General features: G+C 34.3%; 2 protein-coding genes across 2 annotated transcripts in view; both read right to left on the bottom strand.

Annotated features, from left to right (window-relative positions):
* LOC118271812 (protein windpipe) overlaps positions 1-19296 on the bottom strand; it is a 53883-nt gene that overhangs the window by 17485 nt on the left and 17102 nt on the right. The window contains exon 2 of the mRNA XM_035588046.2: positions 10409-10456. The gene's annotated coding sequence lies outside the window, so the exon portion shown is untranslated. The remainder of the gene's footprint in view (positions 1-10408; positions 10457-19296) is intronic.
* The window catches only part of LOC118273242 (lipase member H-like), a 199180-nt gene continuing 197988 nt past the window's right edge, over positions 18105-19296 (bottom strand). Inside the window, exon 7 of the mRNA XM_035590113.2 lies at positions 18105-18123. The gene's annotated coding sequence lies outside the window, so the exon portion shown is untranslated. The remainder of the gene's footprint in view (positions 18124-19296) is intronic.

A 19296-nucleotide genomic window follows, 5' to 3' on the forward strand; every position in this document is an offset into this window, starting at 1 on the left:
ATAGTATCAGTATGTGACTAGGTCACTATCACCAGGCCTTGGTCTTGATAACAATTACATTAATACATTACGGTGAGCATTCGTTACAAGTCATGTGGGAGAGTTGGCGACCTGCCAGGCACAGTTTAGATGAGACTAGGAGACGCCCGGTAGACTAAGAATGCTAGGAACTGTAGGAACACCGTTCAGCATTCAGACGAAACAATTAGCAAATTACTGTGGTTTTTTTATAGACTGAATTTTTGCAGTGGTTGATCTATTTTTTGTAATGGTGGCAAAAAGAAATCCGGAATTAATTTGTTAAGACTTTTTAATTTTCTCTTAGGTAGTGTGTTAGATTGATTAAAACACGGATGGACAAATTGATTGGTGAGTTTTTCAAAGATTAGCAACAGAGAAAATTATTCAAGTATTTATTGCATCCATAATGTACACAGGTAGTGAAAATACAGTATTAAGTCACAATTATGGACCCTGTCGGGCACAGCAAATTACAAAATTCGTAGGAGAGAGAAAGGGCATTTAGAAATCAACATGTTCTCTCGCTCTCTCTCTAAAAAACTTATCCTTGAATTAGTAATTACATGTGTGTTTTTAATGATCTTCTTTATTTAGGAAAGCATTAGTTCAACTAACAAATCTGTTATCACCTACATGCTTGCTCTTACACCACGTACAAAGTCTATATGTATACCACATTCTACCGACATTTATCATTGTTTAAAATCCACTACTATTAGTATCATACGAAATTATACCTAAAATTATACATATTACTACATACAATTAGCCAAAATGTGCGTAGAACATAAAATCAAACTAGTTTTGTAACAACTTTTTGTTAAAATGCGTCAAACATCCCGGCAATTACATAATGACTATACTACAGAAATATACGTAGTATTTATTTATTTTTTCAATCTGTTATTATAATCTGGACCTGTAAAAACATAGCTTTGGACAAAGATCTAGGCGGAATATTTTCGGCACGTCACCTAAGTATTTTAATCACAGGTAATAATAAACAACGAGTATTTTTCCGACACGTAAATACCCTGCACAAAAGTCTAAATTCAGTGAATTTATTGACAATAATTTCCCTCTGTTAGGACCTAAACAGTGAGCTGCAGACTACCTAACAGGTCTTCCGGGGCTCCGGCTCGAAAAGCAGGAGTAGGAACGGAGTGGTTTTTAGTCAGTAAGAGTCTGACACTCCCTCTCGCCTCGCCCAAGGCGGGAGAAATCATTAGATGATTTTTCCCCCCTCAAAAGTCGGCCCTAAACAGTGATTACGCGTCAGTTGAGCGAGGTATAAACCAACAAGTAATTTAGGTAAACTCAGAATCCATCAAATCATAGGTACCTACGTCAAAAGTCGTGTCATTAATACAAAGCCACATTCAAAGTTACGTAACACTGCCACTGGTTGAAATTGTAGCACCAATGACACAGTTCTCTATGAATGCACAATACCAGTCATTCATGCAGCGCACTGGTCTCAATACCTATGTGAGGCGACGTCTGAAAACTTGTCTACCACGTGACTTTTGATTGGTCTATCATGACGTGATAACAACCCTAATTGGCGTTTTATGACGCCATTGTGACGTTCAAAGATGTTGACGGTTTTGAATAGAAGCTGTTGAAGGAGGTGATAAACATACAATACTGCCTTTAAAGCCTGGCCTTGTTAAAGTGTAGTCTATAAGCCTACTTCAGAGTTTTAACAAATCAAGTAATTGATCAAAAAATTATATTAGTTACGTTTAATACTACGAAGACTGGAACTTAAATGGTTTGTAAATAGGCTCACTATGATTCGCACATGATGCAAAAAGGGCGTAAGTTGTTTATGTATTGTATACCTACTTATAAACCTATAAAGGATACACTATAAATAACATAACCATACCTACAAAAACTACTCTTTACAAAAGCCATATTTACCACAAAATAAACATTAAAATAAAGAAACAACCCGTGACCTCTTCTCAGTATTATCTGTTCAGAGTCCAACCCGTTTATTTTCCTCTTAAGCAATGGTTTCACTGAATCTGTTTGTTTTAACCTTCTTTCCTCCGACCCTACATTGTTCGGAGAAGAATAGGCTATAAAAGTAATACAGTGGGCTGTATATTAACCGTCGTTGATGGATATAAAACAATGCGATGGAAGTACATATTAGTAAGAAGTTTGCTACTACTAGTGTAGTTGTTAGGTCTGTAGTAAATATTTCCTGGCAAAGCGCCAGGTGTATGAATCAGAGTGATCTTTAGAGGCTTTTGAGTGATATTAATACCTCGTTTACATGATATGTTATATGATCGAATTTTAGGGTGAAATAATATATATCAACGTAGGTTTCGTATCATTTGAATAATTCATTTTATTTTACTAGTGTATCTCGCATAACTAAGGAGTGTATCTTAGTATATATTTGTGTATCTTGTAACTTTCTACATTCAATGGTACCTTCTTATTCTTTAAGGAGAGTATGAGATACCTAACGCAATCTTACGGTACCTACATAGCAAATGAAAACACGCAGGTGAAACCACAGTGAGACACGAAGCGTCATTCAAAAAGCTATTGTATTAATAAGACATAAAATGCACATAAAATATTGTTTATATCGCTTTTACAATAAACCTGAGGTTTAATTATAATATATCTTATTAACACCTTGAAGTAATGGTACAGCTGATGGGATTGGTTTGCCCAATTGCATGCACCTTGAGGCGATTGGATGCAGGTGCAGGGAAAAGGAATTTTAGCGTCGCTTAAGTGAATATTTTAGCATAACTGCATAAGTGACTGTTCGATAACGAAGATACGTAAGTAAGTAAAGAAAATGATTTCGATAAAGAAATTAATGATCACCTGGCCTTAAAGGCAAATGTACCCTGTAATGTGTAATTGAAATAAAATACATATTTATTTTGTAAATAGGCTACAAAAGAGCACTTTTACACATCAAAATTATTCTCTTTAGACTCCTTTTTTAGAGATATACGTGTATAACAATACCTACTTCTAGTTTTCGCACGATTCGTTATGTAATGTCATAGGCCGGATAACATAAATCAAATCTATTACTGGTCTTTCGGTACTACAGTTGCCAAGGTCGGAAACTACCAATATTGTTTGTTGTTGTGATTCTTCCAGATGACTGCTATCCAATAGCTATAATTGTAACCACTAGTGACAATCAAGGCAGTCAACATGTTTTTGTAACCCCAAAACTCCTGTTTGCAGCAAATTTTTACACTTCATGCTCAATTAATGAACAATATTTAACGATACTGACATAACGCTTAGATTTACAAGAAATCTACATCAAAACCTGTTTTTATTGACATACTCAGACCGCGGAAGTTCAAAAATCTAACCGCAACTATGTATGATGTAAATAATTTGTGAAAAAAAGTTGGAAACAAAATGTCGGCTTTGTAGCGATACCGTGCATGTCAAACTGCAATTAAATCATTATTTTTACGTGTCAGTAGTTTTGTGTCAAGAGGGAACCTCCTAAATACTGACAGAACACACGCAATGACATGCATTTAGCGAGTTTTTTTTTGTTTTCTTCTTAAAAGTAGGGCGAAAATTGTTGATGACTATTAAATGTGTGAAAAGGTTTCAAATGATTTCGAATTTCTAAATCTTGTGTAGGAATATCAATGCGTCCGTAGGTAAAAGTAATAGTGACAATCATTAGAGTGTTTTCCTACCAGAGATGTACTATGTAGCTATACTACAAAGATATAATAGCTAAGCTGTGAAACTATGTGATCGTTTCCACTGATACAACGCTATGTACCGTGCGAGGCATCTCGAGTATACGATGTATCGATAGTAGAGAAGCCATTAACGGCATGCATCTTTCCATATAAAAATCATAGCTCAAATGAGACCGTTTCCATCAGTGCATATGATTGGTGGAAGCTAAACTGATTCACACCAAATGTAGCATAGCAAATCTTGGTGGAAACGCCCTTTAGAAGCAAATTTTTGCTAGGCAACCAATTTAATCAGTTACTACAAATATTTCTTTATACAATTAAAATGACTAAACGACAATCTAAATATACGTGAAGCATTACTTAATTACATAAACTTTTATCTAATCAACGAAGGTTGAATTTCTTTATATCTTAATTATTCAAGGTTATCGTAATACCAACATAATATAATACCTATATATGTATGCTACCGCCGTATGTATGACATATCACATGCTTTTGCGAATTGATAATTAATTTAATTTATTTCTGTATGTTTTCCTTACGATAATGACGTAAGGTGTTGCCAACATTTCAATTTGAAAGTCACTTAGTTACTGTGTATTTTTGTAATTGATTGGATTTATAGATTAATATCTGAATTATTGAATAACACTTTATTGAAGTAGATATAAGTGGGTCTTTCCATCACATTGGTGACAGATTGTAAGTAAACTGAATTGTATTGCGAACTTGATTGAAAAAGAGTAACCTATGGAGTTTCTTGTTTGTTCTTCTCAATAGGAATCTATACTTTGGAACGAGCAAATAGCTTCGCTAGAGGATTGACCGACAGACAGATATTTTTTTCAATATTATTAATATTTCCGGTCTATTTAAAATAATTAATTTTGACTTTAACTGTATACATAATAAAGAAGTTTTAATTGCTTACCACCGAAACGATTAATAAAACATTTTTTTTTGGTCACCGCAGCTCTTAAAGTCGCAATTTAATTTGCAAAATTAACATACCGATAACATAATTACAAAAAAGCCTCTCATAAATAAAAAAAAAATGCCATCTGCAAGCTTTAAAAGAACTCAAACTCAAGATTTAATATTGTAACTTCTGCATTTTCTTTCAAAATTCGCATGCCGCCAATGGTAAATGTACTAAACTTATGTATGTAACACCTGTATTATGTACCACATTTGAGCAAAGAAAGTATTTATTTATTTAAAGAATTGATATTATAAAACCACATACAGCTAAAACCACTTGAAAGCCAATGTTTGGTAATCACATTTCAAGTAATTCTTCAAATTATTTACGTATTTTCTGCACAATTTTTTGACAAATATTTGACATCATTTGTTTATCTACATGTCTCAGACGATGAATGCTGTACGAAGAATTATGGAAAAACAAGTTTTTATTCACAGAGTTTTACTTAGATGCGCGCCTGCGAATATTTCGACACCCGCTAAGTATAGGTATGTATCTGCCAGATACACGAAATGGTTTTTATTGCATTTTTAGCTTCAACGTACCTGTATCTATCCAATAAAAAAATATCAAAAAAATTGTAACAGCCGAACATGGTTTTTTTCAGACGCATAAGTATTTATCTGAATTAGCTAGGAAATAAATACAACGTACAAATATGTAAGTTCCAGTTAAATAGTAGTACGCGGGGGGATCGAGACGCGGGGTGCGGGCATCTGCCGCTCGCTCAGTTCTTCGCGGTAACAGCGAGCGGCACGCGCGAGCGGTGCGTTATATTTTATTAATATAGTGAACGCTATAAATTCTTAGTATCGTTAAAGCAAAATGCAATTAAAAGGCGACAGAATCTCACCATGTCACCACCAAATGAGATTTATTCGTCACCTAGACAAAGTAAGTCCTAATGATAATTATTATGGAATTTTAGCCATTCCCGGTGCATAAGTGTGTATCTACGTAGTTACACATTTATACACTGGATTCAATTTTAATTGTAAAATGTATCTAGGCACTTAACTACTTATTCCATGGATATCGCGTAAAATATTCGATAAATATTCCATTGAAAAAGTGTGGATCTGGCAGTTAGAGTATTTTGATACATTCTAAGACCGGAGTAAAATTATCTATGTGTTATAAAACAAAACCATAAACCTTTACAAACAAAATTTCCTTGTAAACATAAACTGTACTTAATTTTAAACTCAGTTACCAAATTTCAAACCATAAATCCTTAAAATGACAAAGATATGACCATTTATAATTTTTGCAATCTTAAATTCGCTCTCCTGTAAAATTTAACTTTTTCAGTTACTTACTTATACTTAGGACGTGTCGATTTGTACTCTCGACTATACATAAAGGTATAGAGAACCAGTATAACCTGACCGATGAATGCTCGGAAAAATCATACAAAGGGAGCTCATGATAAACTGGTTTTGTATGGCTTTATCTGTAACCGTGCGACCGCAAGAAACACGTATTAGTACCTACATGACGTCAATGACTCTAAATTTTATGTCATTGTTAGCTTTTTTTTTATTTATTTTGGCAAATCTTTTATTTTTTCTTATCATTCCAGTTAAGTCGTGACTCGAACGTGCGGTTAGCGCGTAAACCAACGGTTCTACGTGATTTAAGATGACGAAAAAATAAACAGTTTCGGTTTTCGCATTAAGGGCCTATGACAGTTGTTTACGGGTGGTTGGAAGCTTGATGAATTGACAGCGGGCCTACTGAGAATTGTCCATCATTCATAATTATTGAGTAGAAGATGTCGGTTCCCAAAAGTAAATGTTTATTTATTTATTTTATTTACACTTCTGTATATAACATACGATAGCGGACTTAATGCTAGGTGGCATTCTCTAACAGTCAACTATTGGGTGATGCAGAGATGTGCAAGTAGGTGTACCAAATGTGATGCAAAATGTATAAAAAAATATGCCAAACCATGGAATGTTTGTAATAATTTCGCCCACCACTGTTAATTCACTCAAAACTGTATTAAATATGAAAATAATACGCCTAAACCCAATTTAGGTAGTTATAGTTAAAGTAGAAATAACATACATAATGCCCATTTTATCTCAAAGTGCTCGTTAAAGTACTTTCACACTTCAGAATTGTTGACAAAAGCGTACACGATAAAAAAAGATATGACACTTCATCGTATGTATTTAAAAATAAATCTCGTACAGTCTGCAATCGTAATGTCTCAAGAAACTTCGCGATTTCACATTACACTGAGATATCAGATCAATTGAACTTTACTAACCTCTTTGCTGATAAGCTATGAATAAAAGGATTGATATGAAAAATCACGGCTATTTTAATTACTATTATAAACCAGATATAGACCGTTGATAACCTTTTATAAGTCAGTGCTAACATACCGATTGATTTTTCATTTACAAGGTTATTTTTGCTTAGGAACTAGAATACGAAATACTTTACAAAATACGGTATCAAAAAAATCACGTGTATTAAGTATGGTTATTTTTAATTAATGGTTACGTCAAAATTAATTGTCTCCGTAAATATTTATAGAAATAACATCATAGGAGAACGATTAACAATTCATTAACGATTACTTGTTTTCTTCTGAGAATTAAAAAAATACATTTCAATTATTAATACATATATAACATCGATGGCTCTATAGTTTAAGATGGGCAACTTTTTGGCATCAGGTGCAGACTATGTATAATCAGTTAGAATTATAAAAAAATAACAACCTAATAATAGTTGTCTGATCTGATCACGAACGCACCAAAATTAGCAAAGAAATAAAGAATTTAAAATAGCTTAATTAATAACACTAATTAATACAAAATATTTTGCGACAGCCACTAACAGATTTCTATCAACATTTGTAGGTTAATACTATAATAAAGTGAGTATCCCACTGGCCGCTGACCGGTTGAAATAATTACTAAACCGTTCCTAGACCCGTCTCGATTTATTATGCTGATAGTTATCTCAATCTTTAATTAATATTAATCGCAGGACACCGGTAGTCACCGAACACATCCAGGAAAAACATCCTCATTAAACCGAATTACTTTACATAGACATTTCTCTATTATTAAATAAGTACCTATATATCTATGTTATAAATAATGTGGTCTTAGGACATCAGCTTTGCCTTCAGTTATTAGAGATGGGGCCCAGTAGGGCTGATGCCTGATCTGTAGCTGCAGAATACCTAGCGGGTTTACCGGGGCTCCGGCTTGAAAAGCAGGAGTAGGAACGGAGTGGTTTTTAGTCAGTAAGAGTCTGACACTCCCTCTCACCTCGCCTAAGAGAAGAAGAGAAAATAAATAAATAAGGAAATGAGCTTAGCCTTCAGTTATGCGGATAAGCATTTGGACAACTTGCAGCTGTCTAGAGAGACTTCGAAGAAGACTAATGAGGAAAACCGAAAGTCCATTTAGCTAAACCCCTACTAAAATGAGTAATGGTATTAATTTTAACGTGTACTACATCGAAAACAAGTGTAAATGAAAGTGATTTGCACTAAAAAAGGACAATAACGCTTTGATTTTTTGCACTCAAGCAAAAATTTGACACAAATCTGAAGAGACCAATTGACTACACTTGGCGGTTTGTGCAAGCGCTGCAAAAAAGTACTAAAGCGGGCACATTTAGTGGAGCACGCTTTTTTCCGTACGTCAGACGTATAATACACGAAATTCGAGAATACCAGTATACCGTTCCGCTAGGTTAACAAGGCCCAATGTGTTTTTTGCGCCGCACATTCCTGGAAGGGTGTTTTGGCCTCCGGCAGTACCGTTATCAGCGCTAGATAAGATTTGTTAATCCGTATGACGGCATAGGGTAAACCAAATGTACTCTGTATATGAGCCTGTACAAAAGTACTATACTAGTAATAGTAACTTTGTTTGGCTTGTGAACAAAGAAGGACACACTATGTTTTTCCAACCGAAATTTTGTAATCTACTATTCACAAGCGATATTTGTAAATAATACACAAAATAAGCTACCATTTTTCTATTAAATGCATATGTATATAGACCTAAGCACGTGCTCAAAACAAAGTCCAGTATCTTGGCCTTAGATTATCCAACTTACGTCACACTTTTTATGGCGATTACAACAAAATGGAGTTGACCTGACTCACTGTTGTTATACTCGTATAGTCGCAATTACCATCATTGACACTAAGATGGAGGCAATGTTCATAAAAACCTGTATTTTAATATAACCAGCTAGTTTTGAAAATATCTTGTCGAGTCATGACGCACACGCATTATTTTGTTCCATAGTGCCATAGAAACTTTGTACCAAGTTTAATACCTTTACAAAATTAATTAAAGAAATTCATTCCATAAAGGATGAATTTTACTACTAGTATCACAGAGATCTTAGCGCTTTCTAAACAATAAACAATGTAGCATCTTGAAATAGTACAGGCGCAAAAGGTTAACTTAGCAACAGTAATACATATTACCCTATCGATAGTGAATCTCACTGTGATGTCACATAGGGAATCAAGTTACAGGCTTTTGCAACGTTTCGTAAAGGAACACCAATGTGCAAACGTTCGAATATGCGTTGCACGTCCATAATTGTATTGTATGAGGTAATCGGAATAATGTTTGCAGCATTAAGTATGACGGTATTGTATTTCAATTATTTTGGCAGCAATAAAACAACAATACTGATGGAATTCATGAATTAAGCAACAATGTGTCAAAGGTTTATTGAAAGAAGTCATGAGATCACGCACTTAGATCATTTTTTAAAAAGGAGAATGCTTATAATTTGTCCGGTGTTTTGAATAACAAACGTGATCAAACAAAATCAATTGAACAACCAATCGTCGAAAATACAATACATCATGTCCCAATTACAGGAAAGGGTGAAATTGTTAAAACAATAAAAGCTAAAACACAACCGCATTCAATTCACTTTAATGGTCATCAATTGGAGACCGATTACGAAAGTATCTCCACTTTAATTAAACCCAATTGCCCCATGTTTATAATCGAATCCTGATCTGACAACAACAGTCGTAAACATAACATTAATATTACCGATGTCATTGTCTAACGAACTAATAGTAAAAGTAAATTAGAACAAGAGACAAGAGATGATAGTGAAGTAACAAATAAATTATAGTCTATTAATGGCTTCTTGCAAATTGATGAATATAAACTTTATCCTCATCTTGACCTCGGTTCATGAACTCTAGTCTATCCAACTTGTATTAAAAGTCAATAGTGACTGGTCATACTTATTCTGAGACCGGACCTTAGGTTTCAAAATACGTTAATACAAATAAGTACAAGTAATATCAATTAACTTCCTGAATTGCTCTTTCGTTAAAAGCGTGAAGTAAAAGACATTTATAAAAGCCATGTAAATGAAAGGAGAGAGTAAATTAAAACAAGCAACCAATTTATTTTTTTAAGAGATTGCTATCGAAATGAACCAGTTTGTTATTTCACATCTGTTAATGTCCCAGAAACTGTTATATATGATAAGTTAAACGCTAAGAGTAAATGCAACAATTTCAAGGAAAGGATAATAATCTTAAAAGTTTTATAAGACAAGTAATCCATCATGTGTATTGGAGGCATATTCGTTTTGTTTTAAACTCTGTCAGTCAAAATGACTTTCTTAAATATATTGAATGGTAGTAATAGCTTACCTTTTACAAAATAGACGTCATCAGTGGAACATCCCACGTCTTGCACTTCTGCAACAAGAAAACAAAACATTAATTTGAGAGCCAAAACCAAACATATTCTTCGTTGTTTACCGATAATAACTGTTTTATTGGTAAAAATAATAAACACAGCTGTCTGTAGCGGAATAATAATAAGAATATTTGCGAGAGAGATGTCAAAGGAGCCGAATCACATAGTCCGTTCAATGGACCGTGATACAAAGGTGAGCCCCGAACAGATGTTACGATGCCTGAGGCGAACTATTATTATCGAGTTGTGCAGGTAAAATATCATACGATCTTTACGAGTAATCTTTCCGATTCAGGGAGCAGCAATCGCGTGAATGAACTCGCAATATAAATCTCTACATTCGCAATGTAAAGTCAATTTAAAAAGAACTTACTCAAAGCACTAAATCATTTTTGTAACTTAATTGCTTGGTTAATTAGTGAAAACCTTTTAGTCGTTTCCATTAAAGACGGCATTAAAACATTTTTCATAATCTTGTTCCCTTTGATTCCAAAGAAAAATTATGTAAAAAGTGGAATAGAAATATGCAATGTTTTGTTATGAGAACTGGTTCAGGGTTTTGATTGAATTGAACATAAACTACTGTCAATTATTGAACAGAATTACGACATTTAAAAATTGTTTTAAGCACGCAAACGTGGCTTAGCTATTTAGGCTTCAATAACAAGTCATAGGTTATCTAAGATCGTTCCGACTTTATAGCTTGCACTCGATACGGTCACGGAGTACCACAAGGAGCATGTATAGGTCCATAATTAATATCGTTTATGTTCCGTGGGAACTGAGCACTAATTTCTATTGTTTCCGTATCTAATATAATACTCGCTTTCTATGTGATAATATTACGTCGTAACTAATAAGATAAACAACGGTGTATGTACGCTTCGTAAGTTTTCGTAGTTTCTTAGTCTGTACAAATTACTATCTACTATCTACTCCTTCGTAGATATTTATTCGTCCTTAACATCGTTTTCTTTTTATTGCAGCTATATCGTCGACTTTGGACCGGACCTACTCTTATCTGTCATCTGTTTAAATCCCTAATTTACATATTTCTAAAGAAAATAAATAAATTCCTATGTTACGTGGAATTATCAATGACACAGGAAAAATCACAGTGAATCACGAACACATTAGGATTTACAACATTAGAACTTGACTAGAGTAACAAAAATGTTCACTCGCTGTCTTTTTCAAAAAACCCAAACATGTCCATTTGTTACTAGACCAGTTTGTATAACACGGTGACGTAAATCAGTAAGGTAAAGTCCACGTCATATTACCAGCCATATTTAATGTGACAAGGTTACTGATAATGATAAAGATTGACTTTGATTTGACTTTTTCATTCCAATGTTTACATGTTATTCCTCTTGATCGATTTAAAATGGCTCTACAATGTTGAAACTTTATACTTTTACTACTATTTTTAAAGATTATGTTCAATTACATACCTACGTCGTCGGTAAATTTATGCATTTAACAATAGTAGCATGTCAATTGTAAGTTAATTTTATCGGAATACCATTTTAGTTTCACTATTTTTATCTACCTACGTCTACCTGTAATGACCTTACTATGTCAACTTGTCTGATTATTTTATCCTCAAGTAACTGTCTAATAGAGGCGCTGACTTCACCTGTTTCAAAGTAAACCTACGATGACACATTCATAGTTATAACACTGCTTTTAATGGACAATGTAAGTCAGTATGCCATGTTATAAAACCCATAAATTAACATTTAATTAGATTAAATAAATTAGTTTCCCTCATGGTTATGTATGTTAAATGAGAAGAAGATTATACCATTACACAAAGTGTAAAAGCAAATTACCAGTCTAACTATGAATTATAATACCCTCTGGCTTTGTCGGTAGTTAAAATAACGGTGAATAGCAACCGCTGCAAATACCGTACGGGACATAAGCCAAAAGAGGCTGTGAGCTGCACTGGCCTCTTATTGCCAAATTCGGACATCGTTAAGACGAATTCTATGTTACAAAGCGTTCATTAATTATGTTTACTTATGTTAACATGTGCGTCCCCATTGCCTAGTTATCTATTAGCATGTATCTATTCAAAGGCACCACATCCGATTTCTGTAGACGTATCGTCAGCCTTGAAACATAGTGATAACACCAAAATGACAATGACAAAAACGACATCATCCGTTTCGTGACCACAGTTATTTCCCGTTTTACATTACCGTTATAATGCAAGCCTGTACCAAATTGGCAACCTAGACGCCGTGTAACAAGCGAAACGAAATAAGAACAAGTATGTTAGCATCAGTTTGTTTTTATATACCCGATGTGTAATTGAAATCCTCCCTGCTAAGAAGAACTCATGTTGCCGACGTCAAGGGTAACTTGTTGCTTATGAAAGCAAAAAGGGACTATTAATGACTCTACCCCAAAGAAAAAAACTTGCTTTAGACGCAACGCAATTCACAATTAATAAAAAATAAATAAAGTAACTAATATTAACCTTCAACAAGTACCAATACCGGTTAATCCGGAGAATTTTGTGCATAAATTACTAGCCGCTCATAATTCTCAGAAGATTTTATGTCATAGTGGTTAACGTGTCGTTGGCATCGTTGAATAGTAAGAACAATCGGAAATAGCGTTGGTCAATGGCAATGTTAGAAATGTCTCCGAGGTGAAAGTCGACAACTTTGCAAATAATAACTGTGTGGGTGGTATTTGCGAAACAGATCATACAAACGTCAGTCAGAAGCTAATGAATGCAACGATCGCGATTAATATTATGATTTCACTTAAGCATTTGGTGATGAATGATGCCGACAAACATGGTCAATGGTTCAATTATTAATACCCACTGTTTCTAACAATGAAGAACACAATGATCAATTTGGAAGCATCAATATTTAAATAAGCAACGAGTTTGACAACATATCACGTATAAATGCAAATGTTAATGCATTGTGCTAATAAAAATATATGCAAATCGTAACCAAATATCGACCACAACTCCAACATTATGTATATGTAACTAGACAACAATAAAGATGAGCATTGAAATGTATCTAATGCTCGCTTCCTAATCCATTTGTATTTATAGAACTAAAACAAAATTACATAGGTACATTTACTCTGATGTAACTATTCAACTAGAAATATGAAATATTTTTCCCTTTCTTCTTCTCTATTACTAACCAATATTCATTATTCATTAGAAATTATATTACGGGCAGAAAAATTATCTATTATTATTCATTAGCCTCATAATCGCAATTTACTAACAAGATAAATCTGTACTTAATAAAACAATAAGTAGAAAATTACTTCGCTCAACATGCACGTTCAACTTCGTATCGATAGGTAAAACAAAAAAATTAAGTGCTTGACTAGAGCTGATTATTAGTTCTTCAGAATTCTCAGGAGGGGGACGCGAGTTGTGCAAAATTAGACACATTTGCGGTTGTCTGCAGCCATGCATTAGTGCGTAAATTGCACTAGTGTACGTGTAATCCCATCGGCTGCTCATTAGTCTGCGCACAACTTGCTGCCGGCCGTAGTGGGAATCACTGCTAAACAACATCATCTGTGGATGAGCCCAACCATTTTCTGAAACGATCCATTTATAAGATTGAAGTAAAAGAAATATTTATCTTATTTTTCTAAGCTGTCACGGCTCCTGATGCTCTCACTTTGGTTCGAAACACATTTTAAGGAGCGAAACTAAATAGTTTACGTATTTGCTTTTAACCTTTACGACTTGTTCTCCCCTAATAGATATTAATAGAAGCAGCATTCCACTTAGATCTCTTATTGTCAACTCCTCCGATTAAACTAGGAAATACTTTAAATTAAATGGTAATAAAAAAGGTGGTCCCGTACTTGAGTTTGATGATTTAAATACGTAAGATAACATCGAATTTCCAATTCAAATTAGTATAAAACTGCATGGCAGAGAATTAATAAGTCATTTTAAGTGGATATATAAATGTAAATGTGAACTAGTAACTAACTCGTCGAAAGCTGATAAAGATGTGTGTCTGCTCAAGGTCAATGAGGTGACACGACCAGCTGTTGACATAGCAGGCACAAATAAAATTTCATGCTAAAATAAATATTTCTAAAGTATAAATCAAATAAATTTTAAAAATATCGAGATAGACTTAGGTGAAGAAAGGACCTTATCTACTGCTACTGCTTGTCATTTTACGTAATAAACGATAGGTGAATTGATGAGTCGTGGCGCTAAAATCAAGTAATTGATAAAATTATTGCGAGTGTCAATAGATGAATGATATCCTAAACATAGTTTTGTAGAAATGAAACGATAAATAATAATAATACAGTTCTACGTATGAATAATTTAGATTACTTAATCCAACTGATGACGTCAATAATCTCGTAGTTAATTCTACAAAAAACTATCGTTAATACCACACAGATATATTGTCTTATCTCCTACGATAAATGCTGATCTTTACTCCAGGATGTTATAAGCAAATACAAACAAATATATTTGACAAACAAAACGAAATAAGAAAGAAAAGTAAATCTGCAAACATGTTAGGTGCAAAATGACGGTTATTTCCTGTTTAAATAAAAAAGTGAATAGATAAACCAATGACAAGATCAGTGCAAACAAACAAAAAAATCTTGGCAGCTGAGGTCATTTTCATAGAATTTGTTGCGTTAAAAATCAGGGGCGTAATAGTAGGTGTGCATGCTGATTCACTGCTTTTGTTTGTAATGATACTCAGAAGTGATATTGGCAATCATCCACCTCTCTAAACATGGTTATATTTCTCATTCATTTTCATATTTTTTAAATTTTTCGCAAACTCGCTTCTCGAGTGATGCACAGTACGGATCATGATGACATCATCTATGTAAATGAGGTTGTCGTGGATCACTTTCGATTATATAACATCGACCACGTCAATGACACTCGTATAACGATTAAGAGGCAACATCCTGATATATTTCTGTCATAATATGTTTAATAGTTTTGTTTGATGCGACATTAAAAGAAACACGAGTAGCCACTACGTATAAAAAGGTGAATTTTGAAACAAGAATTTACTTATGGTTACTATGTAAATATTTGCTGTCTCGAAATAAATCAATAAACTTGCCAATCGATTTTAGTTAACGGATGTTTTAGTGTGGTAAATACCACTGCCAATTATGTAAAACATAGGCAAAAATGAAATTCTAAATGCAACAATAATGTTGTACTATTTAAATTCCAGTAAATCCGCTCTAATGAGTCGTCTCGCAAACTTGAATAATTGTGGAGAAGCACGCGGACAAAAAAGGGTCGTAGGTAAGGCGTTGGAAGGGGATGGAGACGGCCACAAAAGGGACCTCGGTGTCGGAGGTCTTGTAAACAGAATGTAAAGGAAACGGTTTTTTGTTGGGGCTCAAAATCGGGCGTCGGCAAGTCCGGCGCGAGCGCAGGTAGGAGGAATTAAAGAATTTCTCTAGTTGTGCTCGCCCAGCCGATATTATCTTGGTTACTTACGAGTACAAACGTTGCTATCTCCGAGCCAACTGTTTGCACAAATATGGACGACCTTCCAGCTTGCATACGTGACGTGTTACGTGGCACATAAAACTGTATTGCCTTTTCTTGCCTCTTTATCTAGAAACCATCGTTTCTTAAGTAGTTTCCGAGATTTTTGTACTCGTAAGAATCCGGAATACTATCTGGACATATCCAGAATTTCTAAGTACTGCACGACGTAATCTTAATGCGTTTAAACTTTTTCACGTAACTAAATAACAAAGATAATCTGGTCATGAACCCCTAACATGCCTTTAGTTTTTGGAATTATAATGTTCTTCAAAAAACTCCGTTTGAAACAAAAATGTCGGAACATAGAATGAAGACTATTGGAATTATACAAACGAATCGAATGTGACACAATAAAAAGCAATAAGACCGTTTTAAATATTCAGTCGTTTCAGATAAAGCAAACAGGTTTCGAAGGTAGATAGATACCATCTGGCTATCTGAATTGTGAGTAGTTGTCCTTGGTTAGAGGTCAGCGGACATACAAAATTCACAGTAAGCTAGTCCCCTATTCACCGGGTCCCACAACGTATTAACGTGACGTGCCGTGAGCCAGACCTTGAATATGTTAAGGACCAGACAGGTCAACTGAATTCATGTGTACCCCTCTTTAATATTAATCGTGTTGAAAACAAACACTTTTTCATTTGTGTCATGTTCAAATTCTAACGCGTTTTGTTTGGCGTCACTTTTTTGTGCTCCTGTTTTTTGTATATTAATATTTATGCTTTTTATACATTCAATTCTAGTGTTGAGATTTTTAAGTAGAGATTCAGTGTTATCAACAGAAACTTTAGCTTCGAAGTTAGTTTTAGTTTTATCATTATTTCTGTTTTCATCATTTATTTCATTATTATCTTCTTCTTTGTAAAGATCTTCAGCGGCTTCTCGTATTTAGCCATAATAAAACGTGATACCATCTTAAACATGATACGTATCTTGAGTGTAAATATCATTTAATTGCTTTAACTTTGTAACCTCATAGGTAACTTGAGACTCTCAAGTTATTTGTAGAATTACAAAATAAGAGCCGATGTCTCTTTCCATAAAAGCCAAGTGCAATATGTCTGTTATTGTTCTAAACTAAACTTTCGTTTTTGTCAAGTGTTAATACATCTGTTGTTGTCACGACTATTATCGACTGCATGTGAAGGCAATGGAGATTTTAATGAGAAATTTTTAGTTGTGAGAAATTGTGAATGCTCCATGCAATTTCATGGAGGCAATAAAATTTTCGAGAAAATTCTTTGTAAACGTTTTCCTAATTTCACATTGGATGCTTAGAGTACCTATAATACAAAGCATACTATCAATACTCAATAGTTTGAATAAACGAAGTATAGATGGCAGATACTAGAGGTCAATCACTATGAAGAACTAATTTACACTGCACTCAGATTGAAATCAAGTCAATGCAGGAAGCCGGACATTTGTATAGTTTAAACAAATCAACACATTAATCATTGGTTCGTATTCCGAGGCCTCAGCTTGCACATAACAATTAGATGAAGCCATATTTATATTGGAACAATTGAGTGCGTACAACTGTACAATTATGCCAATCACGCGTCGATTCGCCGATGCACTGCAATGCAAAACAATACTCGGTACAATCACAATCTAATCAGATGTCATTTGAATTATTTTGAAGAATTCATAATAGACGGAAGTATTTATATTTATGGTTTTGATAACTACATTAGTCGACATGACATTTGGGCCTTTACAGTTTGACACACCTATGTCACATCACATACATTATTATGACAGGACTCGACCTACTGACATAATTTTCCGTCAATGCCATTGTCGAGCGTAAACCTAATATTGCAATTAATTCACCAACAGCAGTAAAATTTTATTGCGATTTTTAACGAGTTACTTTTTTGTTGTTATCAGAACCATGACAAATGCATTTTCACATAGAATCATCCCGCGTTGAGTAGAACATAGTGCAGCCCGTTCAGGACATGTTTCCGTATCCAATGGAACACGTTTAGCTGAGTCTGATTCAGGTCTTTGAACCTTGCAGTCTGCCTAAAGTTCACGACATTCAACTGTAGTTTGGGATACAGTTGCTATTTCGAATCATTCTAAAATGTTTACTTTTCTATTTATATTTCGTTTATTATCTGCCGTATTCCATTTCCCGAGTCAGTCAAGCCGAAAGATACGATGATGTTTACAATGTGCCGACGAATTTGGACCGCGTTTGTCCCAGTTTTCGTTTCATTTATACGTAGATATACAACGTCACCAAACAGGGCTCGGAAGTATTTCTCTCCATTCCTGGAGATAAGTGATCTAGCGAGCGGCGAAGGTAATGGCGGTGATATGGGCGCGGTGGCCACAGCTGAGGGCAAATGTGCGGCAGGAGTAATGATGCGGATCACTCTCCGTCGCGCGGCTTGTTACATCTACCTAATTAGCAATAAGGAGACCACCTTTTATTTCTCCCGCTGACACACTGATCTTTAAGATTGTGTGAATTTTCGGCTTCACGGTTTCAAACTAAAGTGGCTTATAAATCGCAGCCAAGTGGGGCATTATCGAAATAACACGCTGTAGATCATGCAGATAAGTTAAGCGGCACACGTTCTTGAACATTTCATATCGATTTAGATCAGTAAGAATCGATTAAAAATGTAGTTCAAACACATTTAAAACTTTAATTTGATATGCCTTAGTAAACAGAAAGACAGTTATATGATACTTAATAAGTAGACATTAAAACGGACGAGCTCGCATAATTAGGTACCACTTGGTAATAAGCTTGGAAGTAATTCGAGTAATTACTGCGTACGAAATTATTATTGTGAAATCGGCTCAAGTTTGTAATAAAGTTAGAATGTCTTTTGGCACACATGTTGCTTTAACGAGTTTAGGACCTACGTCCCTACATCGTATTAATGCTATTAAGTTAAGCAATATACCCAATAATTAGTTCTCAAGATATTAGCTCTCTAGAGCAACATAATATGTGGAACATTTATAATATATACTTCTATTCCTTACTTTTTACGCAACGGAATTGTATACAATGAAGTAACTGTCAATGCTTATCGATCTTATGTAAAAAATATAAACATATACCATCATGACAGATAAGAATTGATAATAATGTACTTACAACACAATAATACGTCTAATTTTCCTTAAATGGGTCACATTTTTCGTTTATGTCATTTTCATTAAGAACGCTATAATATTTTTTTGATAACAAAGATTCTAATGGATGATTTCTTATAAAGATATAGATGTTATAGGTTTTGTTTTTCGGTATGA

Source organism: Spodoptera frugiperda, chromosome 15 (genome assembly GCF_023101765.2).
Source record: "Spodoptera frugiperda isolate SF20-4 chromosome 15, AGI-APGP_CSIRO_Sfru_2.0, whole genome shotgun sequence".
Classification (NCBI taxonomy): Eukaryota; Metazoa; Arthropoda; class Insecta; order Lepidoptera; family Noctuidae; genus Spodoptera; species Spodoptera frugiperda.